This window comes from Suricata suricatta, chromosome 1 (genome assembly GCF_006229205.1).
Source record: "Suricata suricatta isolate VVHF042 chromosome 1, meerkat_22Aug2017_6uvM2_HiC, whole genome shotgun sequence".
Taxonomy (NCBI): domain Eukaryota; kingdom Metazoa; phylum Chordata; class Mammalia; order Carnivora; family Herpestidae; genus Suricata; species Suricata suricatta.
This window is the reverse complement of record NC_043700.1, coordinates 59,784,211-59,793,990: the sequence shown is the minus strand read 5'-3', so window position 1 is coordinate 59,793,990 and position 9,780 is coordinate 59,784,211. Positions and strand designations below refer to the sequence as shown.

At 38.3% G+C, this 9,780-nt stretch overlaps 1 long non-coding RNA gene across 1 annotated transcript in view; it reads left to right on the top strand.

Annotated features, from left to right (window-relative positions):
• LOC115299792 overlaps positions 1 to 7,944 on the top strand; it is an 8,670-nt gene extending 726 nt beyond the window's left edge. The window contains exon 2 of the long non-coding RNA XR_003912347.1: positions 7,348 to 7,944. This is a non-coding gene — a long non-coding RNA (uncharacterized LOC115299792). The remainder of the gene's footprint in view (positions 1 to 7,347) is intronic.
• Positions 7,945 to 9,780: the final 1,836 nt, after the last annotated feature.

Genomic DNA, 9,780 nt, shown 5'->3' with positions numbered 1-9,780 from the left:
AAAAAAAAAAAAAAAAAAACTTAAAAAAAAAAGTAACGCAACAAATTTCAACATGAGTGCTGGCTTCTAGTGACTTCACACAGATCTTATAAATTCTTTTTCTTTTTCAGTTTATTTGGTTTTTGAGAGAGAGAGAGAGAGAGAGCATGAGAAGTGATAAGGGCAGAGAGTGAGGTAAGAGAGAATCCCAAGCAGACTCTTGGTGCAGAGTCCAACGTGGGGCTCAATCCCACAAACCATGAGATCATGACCTGAGCTGAAATCAAGAGTTGGAGCTTAACTGACTGAGCCACTCAGATACTCCAGTAGTTATACATTCTTATGACTACAAAATAAAGAAACATCAGCTTTAACTCTCGTTATTTTAGTGCACTGTTTCTAAAAGATGAAAAACAAAAAACACTAAGGTGACTTCAATCAATTTTATATAAATAATAAAATATGCTGTTTACAATAATACAATATGTTGTTTGTATTTTATAGACTCTTCAGGAGTAGATCTTGCTCAACCCTTAAAATACTTAAGGTTAATATTATTTGGTCAAATTATTAGTGCTATTCATTGGGGAAAAAAGTCTATTATGACCTCTAGATTCCACATTGAAAAGGATCTATAAGTAAATACTTTTAATGTAAAAAAAATCCCAGTTATGTTATCTTAAGATATTAAATTAAAATTAAAAGCCTTAACAACTTTAGAATAATATTGATCCAAAAGAAAATACATAAGGTCAAGAACAAATAATAAGATTATATATAAATTGACCATATGCAATTTCCATCTACTTCCATTATTAATTTATACTTGCTTCTAATGTTACCTTGGATTCTTTTTTCTTATTTTCAACAAATTTACTACATTAAGTAGATTAAGTTGTCATTAAAATAGTTAATTCTATTTTAAAAACAAATTTATTTGCTTATATGAAAAAAGGCATGACATTGTAATCACTTTTTAAAAATTCTATTTTGGTAAGTTTAGTCATTCTTTTTCCTACAATTTTTATTAATTTTTTAAATTATATTAATTTTTAATGTTTATGTTTTAGAGAGAGAGTGAGAGAGAGAGAGAGAGAGTGTGTGTGTGTGTGTGTGTGTGTGTGTGTGTGTGTGTGAGCTGAGGAGGGGCAGAGAGAGAAGGAGACGTGGAATCTGAAACAGGCTCCAGGCTCTGAGCAGTCAGCACAGAGCCTGACGCGGGGCTTAAACTCATGGACCATGAGATCATGACCTGAGCCAAAATTGTAAGCTTAATTGACTAAGCCATCTAGGCACTCCTTTAAATTTTATTTAAATCCAAGTTAGTTAACATATAGTGTAGTAATTATTTCAGAAGTAGATTTAGTGACTCTTTTTTTTTCCAAACTTTATTTATTTTGAGAGAGAGAAAAAAGTATGAGTTGGGGAGGGGCAGAGAGAGAGGAGAGAGAATTCTCTCATCTCAAGGCCCAGGGCAGGTCTCTAACTCACAAACTGAGAGATCATGATCTGATCCAAAGGCAGATGCTGAACAGACAGAGCCACCCAGGCACCCCTAAAAGAAAAACTTTTTAAGAATTAAAAAAAAAAAAAACAATGAAATATCACTTCATACCACTCAGAATGGCTAGTATCAAAAACACAAGAAATAACAAGCGTTGGTAAGGATGTGGATGCACTGTTGGGACTGTAAATTGGTGCAACCACTATGGAAAACAGGAGGGAGGTTCCTTGAAAAATTAAAAATAGATCTACAGTATGATCCATCAATTCAACCTCTTGGTATCTATCCAAAGAAAACAAAAACACTAATTCAAAAATAAGTGCACCCCAATGTGCAGTACAGCATTATTTACAATAGCCAAGATATGGAAGCAAGCTGAGTGTCCATCAGTAGATGAATGGGTAAAGAAGATACAGTATTGAGGCGTCTAGGTGGTTCGGTCAGTTAAGTGTTTGTCTCTTGGTTTTCATTCAGCTCTTGTCATGATCTCACAGTCGTGGTATTAAACCTCGCCTTGGGGGACGCCTGGGTGCCTCAGTCGGTTGAGCCTCCGACTTCAGCTCAGGTCAGATCTCACGTTCGTGGGTTCAAGCCCCGCATCAGGCTCTGTGCTGACAGCCAGCTCAGAGCCTGGAGCCTGCTTCCGGTTCTGTGACTCCTTCTCTCTCTGCCCCTCCCCGCTCTCATGCTCTGTCTCTCTCTGTATCAAAAAGAAATAAAACATTAAAAAAAATTTAAAAAAAAAAAAAAAAAAAACCTCGCCTTGGGTTCCACCAGGGGCCTTGGAGCCTGCCTAAGATTCTTCCTCTCTGTCTGCCCCTCCCCTGCTCGCTTTTTTTCTCACTCTCAAAAAAAGATGTAGTATATATATATATATACACAATTTAATATTAGCTATAAAAAGGAATAAAATCTTGCCATTTGTGACAACATGGATGGGCCTAGAGGATATTCTAAGTGAAATAAGCCAGACAGAGAAAGAAAAATACTGTATGATTTCACTTATATGTGAAAGTTAAAAAACAAAACAAAATAGAAATAGACTAATAGATACAAAGGACAAATTTATGGTTGTGGAGGCGGGGGGTAGAGGAAATAAGTGAAGGGAAATAAAAGGCACAAATGTTCAGGTATGAAATAAATAACATAATGCATAGCACAATAATGTAGTCAGTAACATTGTAATAACTTTGTATGGTGACAGATGGTAACTAAAATGTGGTGACCATTTCATAATATATGTAAGTAGTGGATCACCATTTTGTACATCTGAAACTAAAACAGTATTTATAACAATTATTCTTTCATTTTTAGAAAAAGTAAAAAGGAAGGGAATCCTATCATGTGCTACAGCACAGAGGACACTAGGTAACATAAGCCAGTTACAAAAACACAAATACTGTATGATTTCACTTTTGTGAGACACCTAGTGTCAGATTCACAGAAATAGAAAGCAGAATGGTGGTTACCAGCCCTGGGGTTGGGGAGAAAGGGGGAGTTGTTTCTCAATAGGGACAGCATTTCAAATTTGCAAAATGAAAAAAATTCCAGAGGTATGTCTTACAGCAATATGAATGTACTTAACAGTACTGAATTGTATACTTACAAGAGGTGAAGATGGCAAATTTATGTATGTGTGGGTGTATGGTTTTTAAATTTTTTTTAAGCTTATTTGTTTATTTTGAGAGAGAGTGTGCAGGGGGGAGTGGGGGTGGGGAGGCAGAGAGATAAGGAGAGAGAAAGATTAATAGAAACAGAGAGAGAGAGAGAGAGAGCATTCCAAGCAAGCTCTGCACCATCAGCATAGAGCCTGACACAAGACTTGAAATCAGGAACCGTGAGATCATGACCAGAACAAAAATCAAGAGTCAGTTGCTTAACTGACTGAGCCACCTAGGTGTCCCTGTACATGTGGGCTTTTTTAAAATCACAATTAAAAAAAAATTCCCGCACAGTTATGAAGCACTTCTAAATATCTCATCCTATACATCTACACAATGAAAAACGTAGAATGTGCTTAGAGGTGGAAAAGCGAAGGAAGGAAAACTTACATATCCCCAAGTCGCTTCAATCAGAAGCAGAATTAAGAATACCTCTTTTCCAAATCTTCAGGTAGCTTACTGCAAAGGCTTAATCTACTCCACTTCCACCAGAGGGAACATATTTAATGAACATTGGAGTGGGAAAAAAAGAGAGAGAGAGAGAGAGAGAGAGAGAGAGATAGAGACAGAGACAGAGCAGGAAGAGAGACAGGAAAGAAGGAAGAAATCAAATCAATCAGAAAGATCTAGAAATTTGATTTCTGACTCTTTGGATAAAATGCATAATATTACTAAGCTTCAGGTTTTGTTCATCTATAAAAAGGGTTACCCAATATCTACTTCAGGATTATTGAGAAGAGCAAATGATTAATAAATAAAATAAGATTGTACTGTAATCCCCTTATATTCACATGCCCTGGTGATGTTGTAAGCAATCAATAATCTTTCACCACAAGCAGTTAATAATGCATGTAATAACTACTTACCTATTGATTGCAACACTCTAGACCTGTGTGACAGAAAGGTGACAAGAAAGTCTCTGCCTTCACAGAAAGCACAGTCTAGTGATATATAACGCCTCAGTTTTCTTCATTTAGCCTCTGATCACACACCCTCAGACACCCACAGAAAAATCCCCAGCTAGTGACATCCTCAGGACTCTGAGAAGATGCAATATTCTCCTAATTGTACAGACATTCCCAGCTTGTGGGCTAGTTCTCTGCTTCAATGGCTGAACTGGTCTACTCAACATATAAATGAATTTAAATCATTCCTTCTGAGTAAACCTCAAAAAGTCCAACAGTAGGTATATACATTTCTGTTGTTACTGCTGTCTTCAACCTACCATGTGAAAACGAAATCCTTTCATTCTTTTCTTTTTCTTCAATTTGTAAAATGTCGAAGTCATTTCCAAAGATTTTACTGTAGTAAATTTGGTAGTAAATCTGAATTCCTTCAATAATGAGAAATACATAAATACACACCCCTGGTTTTCCCTCACCTCCTCTGTCATTTCTCATCTCCTTTGTAGTGTCCTCCTCATGTTGGAGGGACCAGGACTCAGTCTTGGGACCTCTTCTCTTTCTGTCTGCACACACCGCCATGGTGATCCCTTTCAGCCAGTCTTGGCTTTAAACACCGTCTCTAAACTGATGACTCACAGGCATATATTCCCAGCCAGATTTCATCTCTGCTCAGCATCTCTACTTCAAACCCTAACACCCATATTTAATTCCTGATACCAGTCTCCAAATCTCTTCCACCTGTCAATTTTCCCTCCAAAGTTGCTGACAGCAAGATGTTTCCGGTCGCTCAAGACAAATCTCTTTCTCTCATACTCCATATCTAAACTGTCAGTACATTTTGTTAGCTCTGGCTTCAAAACTATAAGCAGAATTTGATCATATCTTGTTAAATGTGCACTGACACCACCCTGGCCAACTGGCCATCATTTGTCATCTGGAGTACTACAATATTTGATCATGTTGTCCCTTGGCTCAAAGCCTGTCATAGCTTCCTGCTTGATTGAGGGTAAAAGCCAAAAATCCCTACAATGATCCACAGAGCCAAATGTCTTTCGCCTAGCCTCTTTTAAGTTCATTTATTTATTTTGAGAGAGAAAGAGAGAGAGCACACTCTAGAACGGACACACATGTGCACATGAGATGGGGAGGGACAGAGGGAGAGGGAGAATCCCAAGCAGACTCCTTGCTGCCAACACAGAGTCCAAATCAGGGCTCCATCCCAGGTACTGTGGGACCGTGATGTAAGCCTACATCGAAAGGCAGATACTTAACTGACTGAGCCACCCAGAAGCCCCTCCCCTAGTCTGTTCACCTCCTTGCCTATCTCTCCCCCCATGCCCCTGCACGCACTGCCATCCTGGCCGTTTCTGGAACACACAGGCATGCTCCTGCCTTCGGGCTTTCCCAACGGCCACTCTGCTTGCATCAATCTCCCAGCTAATAAAAAAATATCCATATAGACCACTTCTTCACCATCTTCACGTCTTTATTCAACATCACCTTCTCAATAAGGTTTATCCTAACTACCTCATTTAAATTTCAATCTCACCTCAGTACATTTTTTATATAGCACTTACTAATATAATATATATTTTCTTCTTTTCTTTTGTTTGTTTAGTGCTTATTTCTGTCTTCAAGAATATGAGCGTGGGGCTATAAGGAGAAGATAACAGGAATCTTTGTTAATTTTATTCATTGACGTATTCGAACATCTAGCACAGAGCCTGATGCTCAGTAGTAATTGCTGAATGACTGAATAAGTGAAGATTAATGATACTAATTGACATTAGCACTAAATACTATAAATAGTGTGAATGATTAAAATTGATAGAAGTAGAATCCCAAAGCCATAAGGTGCTTTAAAGCTTACCCATGGCAATCTATGTAAACAATTTTAGAAAATAGAAACATAGAAATAAAAAGATTTTTCAAAAATTTTACTGTTAGTTCATGAGAAGTAAAGAAAATCTGGATCTTTTACCTAAATGGTTTTCCCCAGTCTTCACTGGTTCTCTCGCTTATGGTTTCGGTTTAATCAAGACTTCTTAAGGTTCTGGAAGACCGTCATAATTATGTCTAAGTGGTGATTGATTTGTTTCTTCCTAAAAATGAAAACTAGTGCCTAAAGAAATGGTATCTTGGGGCACTTGGGTGACTCAGTCATTAAGCAACAGGCTCTTGATTTTGGCTCAGGTCACAGTCTCAGAGTTGTAAGATCAAGCCCTGTGTGGGGCTCTGCACTGGGTGTGGAGTGGAACCTGCTTAAGATTCTTTCTCCCCCAGCCCCCCCCCCCCGCCATCGGGGGGTACCTGGGTGGCTCTGCCATTTAAGCATCAGACTCTTGATTTTGGCTCAGGTCACGATCTCACAGTTTGTGAGTTCAAGCCCAGAATCAGGCTCTATGCTGACACTGTGAGGTGGGCTTGGGCTTCTGTCTCTCTCTGCCCCTCCCCTGCTTGCACACAAACTCTCTCTCTCTCTCAAAAATAAATAAAGATTATAAAAAAAAAAAGATTCTTTCCTTCTTTCTCTACTCCTCCCCCACTCACAGGCACATGCTCCTGCTTGCTCTCTCTCTCTCTAAGAAAAAAGGGAAAAGGAGCGCCTGGGTGCCTCAGTCTGTTAAGTGTCCGACTTCGGCTCAGGTCATGATCTCACGATCAATGACTTCGAGCCCCGCTTCAGGCTCTGTGCTGACAGCTCAGAGCCCAGAGCCTGCTTTGGATTCTGTCTGCCTCTCTCTCTGCCTCTTCTCCACTCATGCTGTGTCTCTCAAAAATAAATAAACATTAAAATAAAATCTTTAAGGGAAAGAAATATTACCTTGATAGCTCATACACTAAGTCCAAGGACTGAGTAACAGACGGAGATTGGCCACCAGACCACATGACAATGACCCCCAGGCCTAAGGATCTAAGCCCTGTGGGCTCCCAGAATCTATCACCCAAACCTCTACAGCCCCCTCTGTCTTCACAGGAGCCATGTTTCTCTCACACTGTTAACTATAACGTTAATCTAAATGTTCAAATACTTCAGAGGCACTTCATGTCTTCGAAAGGACGTTAGTAGCCTTTGTGGTAGGCAGCTAAAACATTACCTGGGAAGACACGAAGGTTCAGCAGTCTTGTCTCTGTGGCCAGATTTCCGCTTTCTCTTTGCTTTGTCCACCCCCTTCCCTTAGCCAACAGGAAAAGCGACGTTAGTGAGGACCCAAGTCCTTTTAGAACCAAAGTTAATTTCCACTTTAGTAAACGGTCAATTTCCAATCCTCTGTTTCTAAATTCTTTCTTATTGCAGAGGAAGAACACCAAGTAAAGAAAGAGAAAAAGAAAAGAAAAGAGTCTAAAGGAAAGAAAAGTTTCCCAAAGAAAGAGCACAAAATTGAAGCTGTTTAGGTTTGGGGCTGCCACCTGTGACGTCACAGCCACAGATACGTACCACTAAGGAGACAGAGAAAGTGACCCACTTCCTCACAAGAGGAAAAGAAGATCAAGGAAGGTAAAAGATGCATTTACTGATCAGACACGATGGTGACGACCATTAATGAAAGGAATACTGGGGAGAAGACTTCATAACATTTTCATGACTCGGTTTTATTAAAAAAGTATATTTATTATGCTTTTTAAGAGCAATATGCCATGCTAGGTGAAATGGACTATACAGAGGAATATGGCCAAAGTGGTAACAATATTAAGATGGTACAAAGTGCAAAAAGAGCCCAAATTACATGTGTTATGATTTGCTGAGAGGAAAAAAAAATGCATTTTAATCATCTTGTTTAAACTTGAGATGCATATGGTGATGTATATGACTTGTTTTAACACATGATGATGCAAACTATAAAAAGTGTATTACTGCTTGTGTAATTGAATAAACATGAAATAGAACACTAAATATCTTCATAAACTTAAGGTAGAAATTTTGAATTGTTTACAATAACTGAAAATACTATCATTGCTTCGGTGGGGTTTAAATGACAAATTTTGAAGTTCTCCAATGCAATATGGTTTCCAATGATGCAAGTCTTTATAAATTTCTCATCCTAGTGCTATGCAAATTCGTCGTGTGGAAGCATTTGGAAAAAGTGTCATTCTGTGTACTTTTTTCCCCCTAAAAGTGAAAGTCTATAGTTATAAAGAGATAATTGAATCATCACAGTCAATACTGATAGTGTTGTAGTGATAGAAAGGAATACACAATACTGCTGAAGATACCTATCATGCTTTAGTAAGAATCATAGCTTAGGTCTATATTGCTTTTGACTATTGAGTTCCAATATGTAAGGGACCCAATTCATCTATACTTGTCCCTGCCCTGTATATTTTGCTCTCAAGCAAGAGTTAATAAAAGCAGTTCCCTGTCATAGATAGATATGCATATTATTGTCAACATATTGCTTAGCAAAGTTAACCAAGCAGTCACTCAGAACACATTGAGGGCACCTGGGTGGCTCCGTTGTGAAGCATATGACTTCAGCTCAGGCCATGATGTCAGTTTGTGAGTTCAAGTCTCACTTTGGGTGAGCTCAAACCCCATATTGGGTGAGCCCCGCTTTTTTCTCTTTCTCTCACTCACTGGGGCTCTCTCTCTCTCTCTCTCAAAAAAAAAAAAGGACACATTGAGTTAGAATGGAACAGAGCATACACTTTAAGGACAAATAGATCTGGGTTTGAATCTACTCCAATCTTTCTTTATGTCCTTATGGCAAGTTAATTAATTTCTCTGAGCCTTGATGTTCTCCTGAAAAAGAAAAGAAGGAAGATAAGAAGACCTTCTTTGCTGGATTGATAAATGGATGAGATACAATATATATCAAATGTATAATTCGCTGCCTATGGTAGTTGCTCAAAAAGGCCAGCTGTTATTATTATAAAGTACCAATATTCCCTCAGACCTTCAGGTGTATTTGATAAGGTTTTCAGGAAAGCAGGAAAGTCTGCAACATGGTTCAAAACACTTGGATACTGCCCAGCTCAGTCCCTTAACTCATCTTACATTATATTGCTTTGAGTGGGAATAGGAAGCACTTAGCAATTAATTAGGAACATTTCAGGCCAGATGGTAAAGCAGAGACATGAAATAAAATCTCCCTAATAGAATAACTGCCAAATCCCTAGGCTATTAGTTGGTCATTAGAGATATGTAGTGTTCAAGTTGCTTCTGTACTCCTAATACTGTCATTGTATAATAGCACACATTACACTGAAAATAGGAATGTTCCCACTTAATGGTCACATATAAGTTGTAAGTAAACTGTCTCAGATAATAACATATTTTTAAACATTATCCCTATCAGGGACAACATTTTTTTTAATGTTTATTTACTTAGGTACAGCCATGGTGGGGCTGGAACTCGTGATTCTGAAATCAATAGTTGCATGATCTCCCAACAGAGCCAGCCCCAGAAATAATTTTTTGAAATATTTTAACAGACTTTCCATCTTTTAGTTTGTCTCAGTGTTCTATCATTTCTGGTTTACAGCTAAAGTAATAGTCAATTGAATGAGAAACTTCTAAATCTTCCAGAGACTGAAAGGTATTCTCTCAAAAAATCGGGTTCTCATAGCTTCCCATTCTGGATTCTTGATTAAAGAGTTTGTAAAGTACATGAAATGTACCCATCACATACGCCTCCTGTTTTGATGTGTGCAATTCCTGTTACATTTCTGCATGCCCTCTGAAAGTTGTAAGTAGATTTGGATCCCTTATGTATCTTCCCTAATGAGAATG